Consider the following 18315-nt stretch of genomic DNA (forward strand, 5'->3'; position numbering starts at 1 on the left):
TTCCAGTACGTGTACCTACGTCCGAGCTGTGTAATTTAGAAATGTTCGAGAGTTTCTCGAAGGTCTTGAAAAATTCGTGATCTTTCGCAAGATATTGATTTTATCGCTGTTTGAACGGCCAACGAGCTAACTGGCGCTGGACGGTAATACCAATTCATTTCACGATAAATCTTTGTGTGCAACATGGACTTTCTTTAGATAAACATCGGGGAGACGGTCGCTATTTGTCTCTCAATTTGGGAAACTAGGAAGTCTGAAATTTATAGTCGTACTTGTTCAAAAATTTAGATGCTATATGTTGACAAGGTTACACATTCTTAAATTCACGTGGTCTTAAATTTCCACGTTCCCAGATTTAAATATTAAATTTCCATGTTTTCAAATCTGCGTGTTGTCAAATTCACACGTTCTCTAATTCACATGTTCCCAAATCCTCACACGATCTAATTCACATATGTCCAAATCCACACATAATCCAATTCACATATGTCCAAAATCACACATCCTAATCCACATATGTCCAAATTCACACATTCTCAAATTCACATGTTCTTAAATTTCCACGTTCCCAGATTTAAGTATTTCTAAATCCCCACGTTTTCAAATCTATATATTGTCAAATCCACACGTTCTCTAATTCACATATTCCCAAATCCTCACATGATCTAATTCACATACGTCCAAATCCACACATATCCTAATCCACATATGTCCAAATTCTCACATTCTCAAATTCACATGTTCTTAAATTTCCACGTTCCCAGATTCAAACATTCCCAAATCCCCACGTTTTCAAATCTATATATTGTCAAATTCACACGTTCTCTAATTCACATATGTCCAAATCCTCACATACCCTAATTCACACATGTCAAAATCCTCACATACCCTAATTCACATATGCCAAAGTCCTCACATGATCTAATTCACATATGCCAAAATCCTCACATACCCTAATTCACACATGTCAAAATCCTCACATGATCCAATTCACATATGTCCAACTCCACACATATCCTAATCCACATACTTCCAAATTCTCACATCCTGATACTCATATTTCCACATCCCTATACCCCCAGAAACAAAGAACTTCCGAGTACATTTTCCATCATCCCTCATACCAATATCCCCAATCAAAAATTTTCAGTCCATTTCACATCCATACCACAAGATAAAAATTGCTCTAAACATCAAAATAAAAGAATCATAAACGTCGAAACGAGGTAAGTGAATGAAGCAAACGTGAGCGTATTAAAATCAATCTTGAAGGTGGGTCTTGAAGTGTCGAGCTATTTCAACTCTCAATAGATCTCGGGCGAGAGGCTTATATATTTCAGCGTGGCTGGTAGTCTTAAACGCATGGAACGAGGTAGTTACGAGGAACGTATTCATCGCGTTGTCCGCGTCCGGAGGTTGTCGGTGAAACGTGCCAAAAGGATCGCGACGAGTCCGCGACATCACCCACCTGGACGACGATATATCACGCGAAACGAGCACGATTCGACTTCTTATTGGCTTGGCAACCGGAGCACACTGTCACTCGACTAACATGACTAATTATCGCTGTCCCGTTTCGCTACCATCTAGTTCACCTTTGTGACGCACGCACACACTGCTTTTCCCGCGCGAGATTTCTCACGCGAAGACGATATCCTACGGTCCGGTTTTCACGCGATTCGAACTCCTTTTTCGCCATCCGGTCGAACCAGTGCTCGATGACTCGGTTGCTTAGGATTGAACGGTTTTCGAACAGAAAAACGAGATGTTAGAACCCTTCTAGGGAGTGCACGATTTATACCTCGCTGATTTAAATGAGGGTTCGAGTAGGGGAATTTGTCTTGATGCTTGTGGAGGTATTTGTTATTTGTTCGAATTAGAGATATTTTTACTGTGTTATATTAAATATAATTAAAATAAAATTCAAGTGTTTTATACCTTGAGGGTTAAGTCCCTGACTCGCACGCTGTGGTTCAGAGTTCAATTCCCTGTTCAGTGTGTGTATCTTTTTTTTATACAAAATTGTTTAATTTTATATTAATTTGAACAAGGAAATATATTTTGAAGGTTGAATAAATTTGTTTGCCATATTTGGAAATTTCTGACATTCCCAAATTTTCAAATCTCCAAATTCAAAACCCAGAGTAGTAAATCCCCAAATTCCTCAAATTATTAAATCCTAAATCGTCAAATCCCAAATCCATAAATCAAATATTCGAAAGTCGTAAAGTGTTCATTTAGTGTTCCAGCGCTCGCATAGGAATATTTAATACGCGAAAAACAAGAATCGTTTCCGATTTATCGCGCAGCACGTTTCCGTTCGAACGACACGCGCTGACGAATAAATATCGGGGGCGGGTTGAGCGAAGAAAAAATATACGGCCGCAAATATCATCGCCGTCGCCCGGCCTGCTGCAAATTTAACGAGACCGTCGGGATCTCCGGGACAGGAAGGAAGCTGCGCGATAGTCGCTCGTAAAACAACCCAGAGATAAACGACAAACTTTTCTCTATTTTCTCTCGCCTTTCTACTTTTTCTCTTTTTCATACTTTCAAACTTGAAACATGCATTCATTCTGCTTTTTGTGCGGTTTGGTATACATTTTTGGAAGGGGACGTTCTTAAACTACCCTTATGTGATTTTTATCTTCTGTTTTTCATACATGATGTATTAGAATGGTATTTTAGAAGAAATAATTTATGGTTATATTGTTATAATTTTGTTAAAAAGTGGGTGATTTATTATGGACACATTTTGCTGATAATAATTGTATTTACTAGTTAGTTATGTTCAACTGAATTAACAAATGATATGTTCAAAGTATCACTTGTTTTAAAATCTTCAAATTTTAATGTAGATAGTCAAGTTCAATTTTTTCAAGAACAAAAATATTTATAAAAAAAAATATACTGATCGAATTGAGTAACCTCCTCCTTTTTTGAAGTCGGTTAAAAATAATGTTACTCCATATCTTGAACTTATATCTGCACGTAAAATCATCCCCTTCTTATTGCATTAATATTATAGCACTCACATATGCATGCATATACAAACAATATACGATACACAATTATACATGCAATACATGTATGTGCAACTCGTATCAAGTACGTGATCGTACATATATGAAATGCATATCAAAAGTGCATAAATATGTATATATAAAATCAAAATATCATCTATCTCAGAAGTACTAAGCCACGTCCTCAACCACCCCTGTAAGGTCTCCTACGAAACTCATTTTAAAATGTATTTTTTTAAAGATTGATCAGACGGTACAAAGACAGCTGTAAAATACGCGGAAGTATTTTTTCCGTCCACAACGTAGAAAGCGATGAGATCAGGCAACCTGTTACCTCGCTCTTCCTAGCTTCCATTTGTCATGTATTCTCTTTTTCTGGCTTGATGCATGTCTTAGTTTTTTTGTGTTCGATACGTTGGGCCTGGCGCACGCGGGCCCCGAATAGACGGGGCCCCGCAGTCATTATCGACGGCGTTTCGCGCGTCGTCCCACTTGGACCCGGTGCAAAAAACCGCGTTCCACGCTTTAGTATCCGGTAAACCTACATCCGAAGGTGTCTCCCATTATGCGAACGGGTTCCCCGAGAATCCATGGCCTTTTTTGGTCCACCCTCGACGACTACCCGGCCCGTGAAACCCCATGAAAGGCGAAGGTGAACGATCCTCCTCTCTCTCCGTCGCTCGCTTTCTCTCTGTCTCGTTAAGTCAGCATGAAAAGAGCGCTCGACGGAAGAAAGAAAATGTTTGGAAGGGGTGGAAAGCACCTTCGGAAGATCGGGCCGTGACACGATTTCGAACGAACACGGACAATGATTGCTACACGCTTCCTTCGGATAACGTACGAGTCGAAAAGTGGTGCAGCATGAAAGAGTAAAAAGGTAGAAGAGGGTGGTTTCCAAGTTTTATCGTCGTTTGTACGTCTACCGGTGAACGAGTTGTGGCCGCCGTATCGATCGACTCCCGGCTCCGGCTTATAAATTTATTCAACTTCGATGGCGGCTTAATTGACGACAATTCGACGACAACACTTTTTGTAATTCAGTCGTTACACTCGCGAGCATCTCCTACCCCGTTGCGTTCGTTACGCTTTTACCCTTTTATAGTGTTTTCAAGCGGATTCGAGATGGAGGGAATTTTCCTGATTTATTCTCTTCTTGTAATCATGCAAAACGGGCCGGACAGAAATTTGAAATAAACTATTTAACAATTTTACATTTTCACATGAATTACTCAAGACTATAACTTCATTGATCAAGACTCATATATAACTTCATCTAAATTATTTCTACTGCTACTAAAATTAAATAAGACATAAACTTATATGATTCAAAAATTTATCATCACTGAATCATCCTGTAAACTTGCATCAATCTTTCAAAGATCAACAGCAACGTAATTAGTCATCTAAATGAAACGTCCTGTATAAAGGCTTCTAAATAAGACATGAACTTTATATGATTTAAAAATTTACAATCAATGAATCATCCTATAAGCGTGCACCAATTTTTCAAAGATCAACAGCAACGTAATTAGTCATCTAAATGAAACGTCCTGTATAAAGGCTTCTAAATGAGACATGAACTTTATATGATTTAAAAATTTACAATCAATGAATCATCCTATAAGCTTGCACCAATTTTTCAAAGATCAACAGCAACGTAATTAGTCATCTAAATGAAACGTCCTGTATAAAGGCTTCTAAATAAGACATAAACTTATATGATTTAAAAATTTATCATCACTGAATCATCCTATAAGCTTGCACTAATTTTTCAAAGTTCAACAGCAACGTAATTAGTGATCTAAATGAAATGTCCTGTATAAAGGCTTCTAAATGAGACATGAACTTTATATGATTTAAAAATTTACAATCACTGAATCATCCTATAAGCTTGCACCAATTTTTCAAAGATCAACAGCAACGTAATTAGTGATCTAAATGAAACGTCCTGTATAAAGGCTTCTAAATGAGACATGAACTTTATATGATTTAAAAATTTACAATCAATGAATCATCCTATAAGCTTGCACTAATTTTTCAAAGATCATAACAATGTAATTTGTCATCTAAATGAAGCACCCTGTATAAAGGCTTCTGACGTATGTCAAACCACACATGTCATTTCGCTATTTGCACAGGTACTACAAATGTCAGTAATTTTCACGATACATTAAATCCATGTAACTCCGTATTTCCCTGTTAAACATTGCCATTAACGATAACAAGTGCAAATAGAAACCACTCGCAGGGCATTAATATTAATTCACAATTTTTTCATATACCGTAACCACAACGTTCTACGAAACTAAAATAACAGCAACCCGATACCAACTTATTAGAATCGTCAAGGGAAAAAACGAGTAATCTACATATTACAACTACGGGAGGAAAAAAGAGATACCAGTTCCTAGGTGTCTTCTCGTAATGCAACCCGTGGACTCGAACAGGTTAAACGAGTAAGCACAAACCTCGGACCTGGAGAAAAAACAAAAGAAAGCTCGTTCTGTCTGCACCGTAATAATGTCAGTTTCAAAGTACAGTCATAAGCAAATTCTCCGTGAAAAATATGACAGAGAGGAAGAGGTCTTTTGCTAGTTTTAGGAATTAAAACTTTGAGGATGGGTTAACAATTTGGGAATTTAAAAATTGGGGGATGTAAATATTTTGGACTAGGGTAGTTGCTACTGATTGATGTATTGGGTTTCTCATTTCACTCAAGGGCACATTTGACCATCTTACATAGTTTGTTCACGTCGACGATCGGTTATCATATTCGAAGCTGTCGCTCACACTGTGTTTTTTGCTAATAACTCGAAAATGGAGCCTCAACCAATATTTTGGTAAAAGAAAATCTTCAGAATGACATCCTTTGCCACCCCTTTCAAGGAGTAACACCAGCTACGAGACACCCTGTATACCGTTTATAAATTTGAAAAAAGGCTTGAAAATTTATAAATTCAGAATCTCGTTCAAAAATGTAGATATAAAAATTTGTAGAACCGAAGGGAGAGCAAAGGTTGTAGAGGATTGTACATTCGCCTTGGCGATACTTATTTATTGCGTTAATTACACGTTCCCTTCCTTGTTAGCCAGTATCCGTTATTGTGAGCAGGGGTGGTTTGTACACAAAGAAGGAGATAGATAGTTGATGGTGGGTGGTGAATATCGCGGGGTGTCGCATAGCCTCGTCTCATAGAGCTCGCTTTTCGCACATCGTCGAAGCATTGTGGTTAAATGAATTATTTTTTAACGAGGTGGCATTATACCGTCACGGGCGTTGTTTCTCTCCCGTTGTTTCGCGGAAAAACTTGGCGAACGTGTGTCTCGCTGTGTGTACGCGGGACTTTTTCTCCCTTCGCCTTTCTTCCCCCTCTGCTCGAGCGCTTTTCATGTCGCGTCAAGCTCGCTTCCCTCCGCCCACGCAACCCCCTTTTCCCGGTTTTTTTTCACCCCTTTTCTGCCCGTTGCCCGCACACAGGCACGCAAGAAGAAGCGTACGCGACACCGTCTCTTTGACTCTTCTCTCCGGTGGGCAGGTGAAACCGTAATCGACGTACGAGGCACAACCGGGAGCCTCTTCCTCCCTTTCCCTACCCCCTCCTTTTTTCCTTCCCTTTTACCCTGTTCCACGATGGAAACCCGCAGACGGCTGGATTAACCTTACCCGGGATGAAGCTCTCTCTATATCCCGGCCTCTCGTTTAATGAAATCGCGCGTTAAATGCCGAATAGAAGGTCGAATTAAGTGTTCCCTTGGAATACGGAGATACAGGGATGCCGTCAGGTTTTCAAGGATTTTTTCAACTTCTACCAGAATTAACCCCTTTTCGGCTATTCAGCTTCTGGGGGATTCACCGAGCCGACTTTGAACATCCTTGGAGATCTATGCGGATTTCATCGGTTTTGATTTGGGGTTGCGAGGATGGAATTCGATATGCAAAATTTGGAGGTCTGAAAACTTTCGAAGTTCCATATTGTTAGATTTGAGTTAACAATACACATGTAGGAACTTGGAATTTGATGATCTGAGAGTTTGCAAATTTTCTAAGTTGTTAAATTCGACTTGGTAGTATCTGAGAATTTGGAGATTTAATATTTTGGGGTGTTGCGAATTTTCGAAGTTCTATATTGTTAGATTTGAATTGATAATACACACCTAAGAACTTAGAGATTTGATCTGAGAGTTTGGGAATTTTTGAAGTTCTCTGTTGTTAAATTCGAATTGTTAGTATCTGAGAATTTGGAGATTCGATTTAGGGTCTTGGAAATTTTCAAAGTTAAATTTAAGGAATTTTTTCCAAACTGTTAAATTTGAAATTGTGAGAAGACACTTTAGAAATTTGCATACATGATAATATTATAGTAGTGTCATACAAACCAAAGATCCGTAACATCACTCTATCAAGATAGTATCCTCTCGCTATATTGCCACTTTTGCATTACCGCCTCACGCTATCTCACCCTATTACACGAACCTATTTCACCTCGAACCTATCACACATTTTACTATGAACACCCCGACCGATTATACCTCCATTATATAATCATTTTCGTTCAAAATTAATCTAGAAAGTGTAGAGGATCGATAACGTTAGATTGAAAACAGTACCCACCATCTGACATTATTTTCCCGCTTATTAACTTCTCCCAAACTCTCATCTTGTGGAACTTGCAGTATACAAAATGGCTTTATCGTGGTCGTCAGAAGTAAAGTCATAAATTTCGGTTTTAAGTTCTCGTTAAATATTGACGTTGCAATAATTATACGAAAAAGATAGGTATATATATATTAGCACACTTATTGAAACTTGTTTCGAATCCCGCGAATCCGGCTCGGTACTTTATTTTCATGCGCTCTTTTACAATATCCGAGTCGTTGAAAATTACACGCTGGCGGACTCGTTATATATTTAGCTCGAAGCGGTTATTTTAATTAACTGAAACAGTTTGACAAATGGCGGAGATTTGTCAGCGTGATTGGGATTAATAAGCAGATTGTTACGTGTATCCGTCTTCATTTATGGAGATATGCATCGATAATATTTATCAGTTATGTTTATTGTAACGGTATGTAGGTTAATATCGTTATTTTTGTGACGGAGACATAACCTAATTTTCATGGGTAGATTTGATGGAAAATGGCGGAACTCTGGGCGGAAATCGGGGGAAACTTAGAAGTTAGGGGTTTGGTATAGTGAGGGTTGGCAATTATTTGCAAATTTATAATTCTGAGGAGGTGGTAATCTTTAGGTGGAATTTGGGAATTTTGGGATTTGGAGGTTTGAGAGCTTGGAAGTTAAGGTATTTAGGAATTTGGAGTTTTAGGATCTTAGAGAGTTAGGGACTTAGGAATTTAGAAATTAGGGAGTTTATATATTTAGAAATTTGCAAATTTATAAATTTGAGGAGGTGGTATGTGGAATTTGGGAATTTTGGGATTTGGACATTTGAGAGCTTGGAAGCTAAGATATTTAGAAATTTTGAGTTTTAGGAACTTAGAGAGTTAGGGACTTAGAAGTTTAGAAATTAAGGGGTTTACATATTTAGAAATTTGGAAATTTATAAATTTGAGGAGATGGTAATCTTTTTGTGGAATTTGGGAATTTTGGGGTTTGGACATTTGAGAGTTTGGAAGTTAAGGTATTTAGGAAGTTGGAGTTTTAGGAACGTAGAGAGTTAGGGACTTAGGAATTTAGAAATTAAGGGGTTTACATATTTAGAAATTTACAAATTTATAAATTTGATGAAGTGGTATGTGGAGTTTGGAAATTTTGGGATTTGGACATTTGAGAGCTTGGAAGTTAAGGTATTTAGAAAATTGGAGTTTTGGGCACTTAGGAATTTAGAAATTTAGAAATTAAAAGGTTTACATATTTAGAAATTTGGATATTTAGGAAGTTGTAAGTTCAGCAATTTAAAAATTTAGGAATGTAAGAGTTTGGGGGTGTGAAAGTGCAAATTCATGTAACTTAACACTAAAACTACCAAACCGGTCAAATGACCGCTCCACAAGTTTCTCATTATAAGATGCACATGTCAAAGTACATTCCTTGAAATCAGCATTGATTTTCATCAAGATGAAAAATAAATGTGTGTACTAATTCATGATTCGTCTCTCGTTTATTTATTTTTTAACTTCATAAGTACACATTATACGCCGGTAGGTTTAATGTTAAAAATTCCATGAGTTCATATTTCCTAAAGACACCTCCCTATAGTTCCTACACCCCCTAGAAGGTACTCCATCGACTCCTGGCCATCTGCGTCAGTTCCTACGCGAGTCCACATTTCATCTGCAAGTTACACAATTCAGCATAATTTCACGGGAGTGTCCTAGTGTATCCCGGTTGTTATTATTGTTGGTGTGTCCGTGTAGGAAGCACGATTCGAGGAACAGCGCCGGTGGAGAGGCACGTATCTGCATAACGGGTGCGCGCCGCAAAAGGGTCGAAAAAAATGGGCACGGCGTGCTGGTCGTGGTCGTCGTCGTCGTTGTGGTCTTCTCCGAGCCATGCGAGTTAACACCAGTTGCGAGACGGGCTCTCTCTTCTCTCTTTTTTCCCTTCGGTTACCGGCCGTTTGCTCTCGGTTGCCTGTTCGTTGCTTCGGCCTTTTGCCTCGTTCACCGTGTTCCTCTCTTTTTCCGTTCTCCAACGTTTCGTTCTGTTCGCCGGCTCTGGCCTCTGGAATCTGCATCGAACGATAGAGGAGGAGGGATCGTCCCTTCGAGAGGTCAGGAGAGCTCGGTGAATCCTGGCGAGATCGGTGATCGTAACTCTTCGAGGGTGGAATCCGTGTGGTTCTCGTTCCACGAATGACCGATAGATAAATAAAGGAGATAGCGCTCAGAGGGGAAAGAATTGTTCCTTTGTTGTCTCCGGGGCTTCTGTGCGGGCTTCAACGCGATGGAAATTCAACAAATATGGGGTGAAGACGCGGTGATAAGGGATGATACGCGGCTACATAAACTGCACTTTATGTTATGTAACTGCATCCACATTTTGGCTGGTCAAATTTTCAGGATCCCTTAACAATTATTACTTATTTATTCACTCGAAGCTTGAATGTCGAATTAACCCTTCGAGAGGTAACCATTTTGTTTAGGACAGTAATTTGAAGTAAGCATTTTTTAACTGATTCTATAATACAACACGTGTGATGTACAAACAGAGTGAAACAATATTTCAGAGAGAGTGGGAGTTATTAACAGAGAAATAACCTCAAAAGAATTCATTTAACTTTTCAACTAGCAAGTTTTAAAATTGCTGCTTACAAATTATCTTCGTAAAGAACTAATAAAAATAATCTTCAGACGAAATATTTCATTTTGACAAATCCATAATTAACTACAGAATTAATATCATTACTATTTACTCCTAATAATTATTACAATAGTAAAAAATGTTAAAAAATGAAGATACTCGACGACCATCGCGAGAGGAGCAGAGGACGCCATGTTAGTTCCGCACGGTTACGAAGAACAATTCGTTGAGTCTAAATACAAATTGTATTCAGCTACAATACTATAGTCAGAGTCACGGTTTCTAAGCTCGTACAGCATCCACTCGCCCTTCTCAGTTATCTTTTATCTCTTCAACGTGGCTCGTAAGAAGTTAAGAAAGAAGAGAACAATATACCAGCGAGACAAAGGCCGCGGTTAAGGAGTGAAAGTTTAAATGTATGAATGAAAGCGGAAGAAAAACGAGACGAATAGTAACAATGCTTGTTGGAAAAGTATCTGGCTATCACTTTTAGCATAATTCATACTTTAGCTCATCTTTCTTCAACTTAAAAATTTTTCAAATTCCACTTTCTTAGAAATTCTTACAAACTCTTTATTTTTACTATTACAAGCTTTTCAGCTTTCAAGTTTCCAAATTTTTTAATTTCTTCGTTTTTAAATTTGTTTCTTAATTTTCAACTTTTTAAGATTAATTTAAGAATTGTTCAATGTTCAAATTTAATTAAAAAATTCTTCAATGTTTAATGAAGAATTCATTCAATATTTAATAATAATTCAATAATTTAATGTAAAAATGTTTAGGGGTAGAAATTTTTTAATTTGTCAAAGGTTGTCTCTTACTTTAAAAATTTTTAAGGATGTAATTCTTTTTAATTTTTAAATTTGTAAAGGTACAAGACTTCCAATTTTTAAATTTACAAATTTCTATGGACACAAATTTCCCACGTTGTGAAAGTACAATTTTAAAAACAGGGAAGTAGAGAATGTAGGGCCATATAGCGAGACTGTGGATCACACCGCGCCGGAGTTCCAAGAAATTAAACGGAGTACAACAAAGGGAAAACAGGATACTTGATACAGTATAATGTTCGCATTTGCCGCACTTTTTCCAAGGATTCCGCGTGGTAATGTGACACCGCACGGAAAATATCGCGAGTTTCACCGGTACTCGGTAAGAACAGCCCGACAAAGTGGCTTTGATCGTTATCGAACGCGTGCCCCATCGCAAACTGGCCGCCAGCCTTAAAAAGTCCGTAAACGTTTAGCAGTTTCGAGTTACTTTTGGGATTCAAAGAGGTCCGCGGCACGCTATCGAGCACTGCCTAAACAAATAACGCGTTGAAGAACAGAGAGAGTCTCATGGAGAATCTTCAAAGGTGTTACACCGTTCACTTTTTCTTAAATTGGTAGAAAATCGAAAGCGATCTGTGGCAAGTCTATTCTTGGATTTTCTGGTAATTAGATTTTTCTTATCTTTGGGTTCAGATAAAAATTGTGGGGAGATAAGAGATGGTTTGGGTTTAGTGTTGAGTGGAATAGTTTATGGGGTGAATTATGGGGTTTTAGTTTGGGGAATTGTGGTGGTGTGAATTTGGGAAATTTGGGGAGTTGGGGATTTGGGGAGAGGGTTTGGGAATTTAGGAAATTTGGAAATTTAGGGGTGTGGGAATTTGGGGTTTGGAAATTTAGGGGTGTGAGAATTTGGAAATTTTGGAATTTGGGAAATTTGGAAATTTAGGGATGTGAGAATTTAGGGTTTGGAAATTTAGGGGTGTGAGAATTTGGGGTTTGGTAATTTAGGGTTGTGAGAATTTGGGAATTTTGGAATTTGGGAAATTTGGGAGATTGGGAATTTGGGAAAAGGATTTGTGAATTTAGGAAATTTGAAAATTTAGAGATGTGAGAATTTGGGGTTTGGAAATTTAGGGGTGTGAGAATTTGGGAATTTTGGAATTTGGAAAATTTGGGAAATTGGGAATTTGGGAAGAGGATTTGTGAATTTAGGAAATTTGGAAATTTAGAGATGTGAGAATTTGGGGTTTGAAAATTTAGGGGTGTGAGAATTTGGGAATTTTGGAATTTGGGAAATTTGGGAGATTGGGGATTTGGGAAAAGGGTTTGGGAATTTTGGAAATTTGGAAATTTAGGGTTATCAGAAGTTGGGATTTGAAAATTTAGGGATTTGAGAATTTGGATTTAGAAATTTAAGGCTTTGCAGACTTAAGGGTTTGAGAATTGGGATTTGCAAATTTAGGGATGTGAAAATTGGAATTTGCAAATTTAGTTGTTTGAAAATTAAGAGTTTGGAAATTCAAGAAATTTGATGACTTCAGATAGACATTTAAAAATTTTATTTTTAAAATCTTATTATTCAGAAATTATTTGCAAATTTAGTTGTTTGAGAGTTAAGAATTTGTAAAATCAAAAAATTTGCTGATTTCATATAGACATTTAAAAATTGTATTATTAAGAAATTTTCAGTATGTGGATAACCAGTTTGGGAATTTAGTACTGAGAGAATCCAGTAAATTTAGTGCATTAGAGGATTTCGAAGCCCGATAAGAATGTAGTCCAGATACGAAGCGACAATATGAAGATTTAGAATCTGTAGCTGTCACCTGACCGTCCACTCTGTCACATAATCTTGATCCGTTATCGCAACATGGATATTGCCGAGAAAATAGCCGGTATTAATGTTCAGTACGTAGGTGGGTTGGGCAAAAGAATTTTCACCCGTTCTTCACGATCTGATCTTTATTGCACTTTATTGCCCGCCGCTCTAATACGCGCTCTCACGCACAACCGCCTATATTTTGCACCTGTTTTTCAGCCTTCCTCTTTCTCTCGAGCGTATATTTATTCGCTAGCTCGTTTACCAATCGCCTGCTCGCTCCGACGATTATTAACATCTTTCTCTCGCACACCGACACTTTCTCTCTCGTTCGTACTTGGTAAGCGTTCGTATTTGCAATTATTATTTTCTATTAGCAATTAGTATTCTTAGGCGAAGGATGAAGCAACGAGAACGGTATTCAAATGCGCGGATTTAGTCACGGATACTTGGAACTTCTTAATGGAATAATTGCTTCAATTTTATAGGAGTGTTGCAACGAGTTTTTTTTTCTTCATCCTTGTACTACTATCGCTGTGTCACGTCGACCTACTCGTCAAATTAATTATGCAAAAAGAATGTTTATTTGTGGAACATGTGGATTTACATTTGAATGGCTGGATTCAGGTCCATTAAGGTACATTAGGGTAAGTTACTTAGATAACTAGATTAAGTTTGAGCTAGTTGAGTCAGATTGGTTAGGTTAGGTTATCTAGAAGGTTCGAATAGGTGTTGTTATGTAGAAGGTTGCATTATGTTAGTTAATCAGTTAGAATTGCAGGTTAAATTAGTTAGATTTGATTAAGCTAGTTCAGATTGACGTAATTAGTTGATAAACTAGGTTAACTTTAAGCTAGGTTAAGCTAGGTTATCTGAGAAGTTTGGATAGATGTCATTACTTAAAAGGTTCATCAGGTTAGCTAAATGTTAAGTTCAATTAATTAGTTACTTAGCTAGGTTTGATTAAGCAAGTTCAGATTATATGAAGTAGTTGCAAAGCCACGTTAGGTTAGGTTAAGTTGTCAATGAGATCTGGATAAGTGTACCTAGCTAGGTTATCTGAAAAGTTTGGATAGATGTCATTACTTAAAAGGTTCATCAAGTTAGCTAAATGTCAAGTTAAATTAATTAGTTACTTAGCTAGGTTTGATTAAGCTAGTTCAGATTATATGAAGTAGTTGGAAAGCCAGGTTAGGTTAGGTTAAGTTGTCAATAAGATCTGCATAAGTGTACCTAGCTAGGTTATGTCAGGTTAAATTAGTTAAATTAGTAAGTGAAGTTACATCAAATCAGAAGTCTATTTAAGTTAAGTTATACAGTTAGTTTGATTTAGCTAGATGATTAGGTTAAGTCATCCAGGTTGTAAGATAGGTTAGGTTGTATTAAATTGTTACATCAAATTAGAATTAAGTTGTTACATCAAATTAGAAGTATATTTAAGTTAAGTTATACAGTTAGTTTGATTTAGCTAGATGATTAGGTTAAGTCATGCAGCTTGTAAAATAGGTTAGGTTGTATTAAATTAGCCAGTCAGTTATGCTATTAGGTTATGTAGTTCTTCATTAGCTACTCAATAGAACAGTAGGTTAGAGTAGAAATTGTTGGTATAACTCTTGAAATTGTCTTGAAATACAGTTCCGCAGTAGAAACGTCTTTCCAAAGATGGTTCGGTGGAGTGTATTTATGTTAGCTTCATGTAATTCGCTCGATGATGGTTGTTTGAAGTCGTCGAAATTTCGAGTATAGTCCTTACGGAAAACTGTTGGGTCGATAGCACCGGCACGGTCGGAAAGCTTCTCCAAGGGGTGAAACTGATGGTGGTGGGCGGAATGACGGTGGTTGCGAGGACGGTGGGGTGGTGGAGTAGCGGCCCTATCGACCGTGTGCCAACGAGGAACGTCGTCGCCGCACCATAAGATTTCCCCTTACGGTCTTCCCGTCCTTGCTACGGTGTCTGCAAGGATACCACCGCATATTTCCTAGACGCCAGTCGAAACCTTTCTTTTTCTCGATCAATACCACTACACTTGGCTAAGAAATTCGAGGGTATCAAGTGGATTCGACACTGGATCATCGAACCCCGTCAGAATCTCTTCGTAACTCGTGGAACGCTACCTTCTATACTTTATTTAATATTTACTATCCAATTTTTTAATGCTTTAATTTACTTGGCCGATTAAATCAAAATATTTATTAATTTCGTAGAAGTTTTACACACGTAAATTAACGTGTAGTATTAAATATTCGATGGCTATTAGCTACTGATATGTGATGCAAATTTTGGATGTTTAAATTAGTAATATTATACACTCGATTAAATTGGTTTATTGGTTACTGATATATAATACAAATTTTAGAGATTTGAATTTGTATTATGAAACATTAGATCAAGTGGATAGTTAATTCCAGCTATGGATATTAATTCCTGCTAATTGTTTCTTGATATCTAATGCTAACTTTGATTATTTCAATCAACACTATTACACACGATTATTTCATAGAATGCAGTTTTAAAATCAACCTTATTAAACACCTAATTAAATTGAAAGATTGATGCCTCATATACTTGTGTTCACTGATTTCCTTGACTGCTTCTGTACACGATATATTCCGCAGAAAATTACGTCAGGAATAATGATTGTGAACAAATTGAAGTTTAATTGACTCGCGTAATTATCTTTCTATTAACAAAGGTAATTTCAATATTGAATTTCATTGGATTTTCACCGTGAAATTACATCCTCAAATTAATAACATTTACATTAATCATACTATTAATCCGTCGTGTGTTTTAAACCGCAGCATTAGCTAGAACCAATGTGGTACTAATTACCGTGGAGGTGTGCTATTTAGTCGGGTATTCAATTTGACGGATTATGAATTCGACTGACAATTCATGCGAAATTCTCAAGCGCATTGAGGAATTATAATAATTTTGAGGTTATCTAATAATAAGGAAGGAAATTTTAATTTTTACGTTTCAATGCTTTAATTTACAAGTATTAGACATAAAATTGTGCTAATTATTTTACGTGGTGGGTGTAGTAGATAATTTCCCAATTTATAGATTAATTTATAGGGTAATTTATTTTACGTGGTGGGTGTAGTAGATAACTTCCCAATTTATAGATTAATTTATAGACTAATTTATAGACCAATTTATAAACTAAATTTTCTTTGAATGATATTTTATTAACGAATTGTTAAATATTGAATTTCTGTTTCAGGTCCATTTGGCCCCGAATGGTGCACCAGGGTTAACTTATTAAGGTATGAACAATTATCTATCTATATCTCCACACAGATTTATTTTTTAACAATCTTGTTATCTTACAAGATGCTTCATCAAAATTAACTACTGCTTCACACAACAACCTACATTATAATATACAAATCTCTCAATTATTTAACAAAAACTCCCCCAGTCACGCGATCAAGCACCTATCACCCGACACGAAGTTACTCATTCGTTACCTCCATACGTACATACCGAACTATTTGTTATTTGCACATATCCCAACAGTAGAAAGTGTACTTTTTACGTCTGAAAACAAGAGTATCAGCTACCGCTATAGGGTACATTGTCAGCTACGGAAACAGGTATCCTACAAATACCAGCGATTGTAATGCGTCTCAACGAACGCGATCCAGTCACTCGGTGACCACACACGTACATATTCACGATCTCGTACAGTCAAGAACAAATATCTCTTTCCCTAAACTACATATCCTAACCAAGTACGAACAAGACTCTCACTAGTTCACTTCCACCAATTTTTTGTAATAGACAATTTTTGTCTCCTGGAGATTTTATGGGACATTTATGGAAATTATACTGAACTTGAGGGTTGCTGGAGGTTGTTCGAAACTTCTGAGGATTTCTGGGGATCTTACGAGATTTATAAGAGTTTATGGACATTTACTGAACTTTTGGGGATTTCTGGGGGTGGTAGGAAACTTTTGGGGATTTTTAGAGATTTTACGGGACTTCTGGGGATTTATGGGGCTGCTGGACACTTCTGAGAATTTCTAGATGGATGTTTTACAATTTCTGAAGATTCTGCAGGATTTCCAGAATTTTTTGAGATTGCACGGGACTTCTAGGGACTTTTTGAGGTTTCACAGGATTTTTGGGAATTTCTATGACTCTTGGAGGTTTTTGGGAAATATGAGAATGCGAGGAGTTGGGTTATGAATTTGGGAATTTAAGGATTGTGATGACCCAGGTATTTGATGAAATAAGTTGTTCCGGGGATTTAGGAATGTAGGGATCTAAGAATATGGGGTTTTAGAAATTTGAAAATCCGAAGAGATAGAAGCCATTGATTTTTAGGGATCTAGAGAGGTAGCCTTTGGATTTGAAGATCTAAAGATTCTGATGTTTAAAAATTGAAGTAGTTAGGTAGTTTAAGGGGTGTCATATCTGGGGCTCAGGATACGCATTCAAGAATTTGGAGATTTAAAGATTTTGTCTTTTAAGAATTAAAAAATGAGGTAGTTTGAAAATATGAATATTTAAAAAACAGCATATCTTCTGATCTTAAGATGCAAGCTAGAAAAATATGAAACATCGAAATTGAAGAATCTAAAAGCGTTCGAGCCTCTTTATCGAAAGGAGAGGAAGCGTAGGTTGAACCCGAGTGTACATAGGAAATGTTCTCGGCGATTCCTCGAAATGGAAGTTCGAGAGGGTTTGTCGGTGTTAAGAGAGGCAGAGAGCGGCTGCCGGTTTCGTGATAACCCTAAGCCGGTCCGTAGAAGCGAGGCGGCGCGCCGTAGCGGAGTCTTAATTAGTGTTTTCCTCGCGAGTCAGCCGCAAGAAGCGAAGCTGGCTGCGGCGAAGAAACGACCTCGTATGTCCTGTATTGGTCAACGGATCGGTAGAGTACGGCTTTGTCCGCGATCAATTAAACCGCGCTCGTTCTCTTTCGTCGGGGGTTCGACGGAATCGGCAGAGGTCGACCGAGAAATGAGATTTCTCCGCGTGTCGCAGGAAATTCCGCTCGCGTCCTGCCGCGTGCTGCATACGTATACATATGCGTTCCGAACAGGTTCTTTTTTCCGTCGAGTGGCAGCATCCCCGACGGAAAAAAGAACCCACCGTTTCCTTAAACGCGCCGCTAAATAATGACGTACTTGCTCGTCGAGATCGACGGTTTTAACTAGCGTGATAAGGCGAGATCGAACGCTGCTGTAATCGATCGTTTCGAAAAAAGTTGCTGCCCTCGTCGATACCTCCGATGGCTTTACGACATTTTTATGGAGATACAGGCACGGAGAGGAGATTGGAGGGAGGCTCGAGGGGTGGCTTACGCTTTTTTCTTTTATGACGTCGCTGTAGGTTCAGGCTGTTGCATTTTATGATGGGGAATTTTAATTTTGGTGATGTTTTGGGAGGGGAATTTATGAGGTTGGGAGATTGGGAATTGAAATTTTGGG

At 37.7% G+C, this 18315-nt stretch overlaps 1 protein-coding gene across 3 annotated transcripts in view; it reads left to right on the forward strand.

Annotated features, from left to right (window-relative positions):
* The window catches only part of fz2 (frizzled 2), a 141892-nt gene that overhangs the window by 81713 nt on the left and 41864 nt on the right, over positions 1-18315 (forward strand). For all 3 annotated transcript variants that reach the window (XM_076529017.1, XM_076529018.1, XM_076529016.1), the window contains exon 2: positions 16104-16146. The gene's annotated coding sequence lies outside the window, so the exon portion shown is untranslated. The remainder of the gene's footprint in view (positions 1-16103; positions 16147-18315) is intronic.

This window comes from Megachile rotundata, chromosome 2 (assembly GCF_050947335.1).
Source record: "Megachile rotundata isolate GNS110a chromosome 2, iyMegRotu1, whole genome shotgun sequence".
Classification (NCBI taxonomy): domain Eukaryota; kingdom Metazoa; phylum Arthropoda; class Insecta; order Hymenoptera; family Megachilidae; genus Megachile; species Megachile rotundata.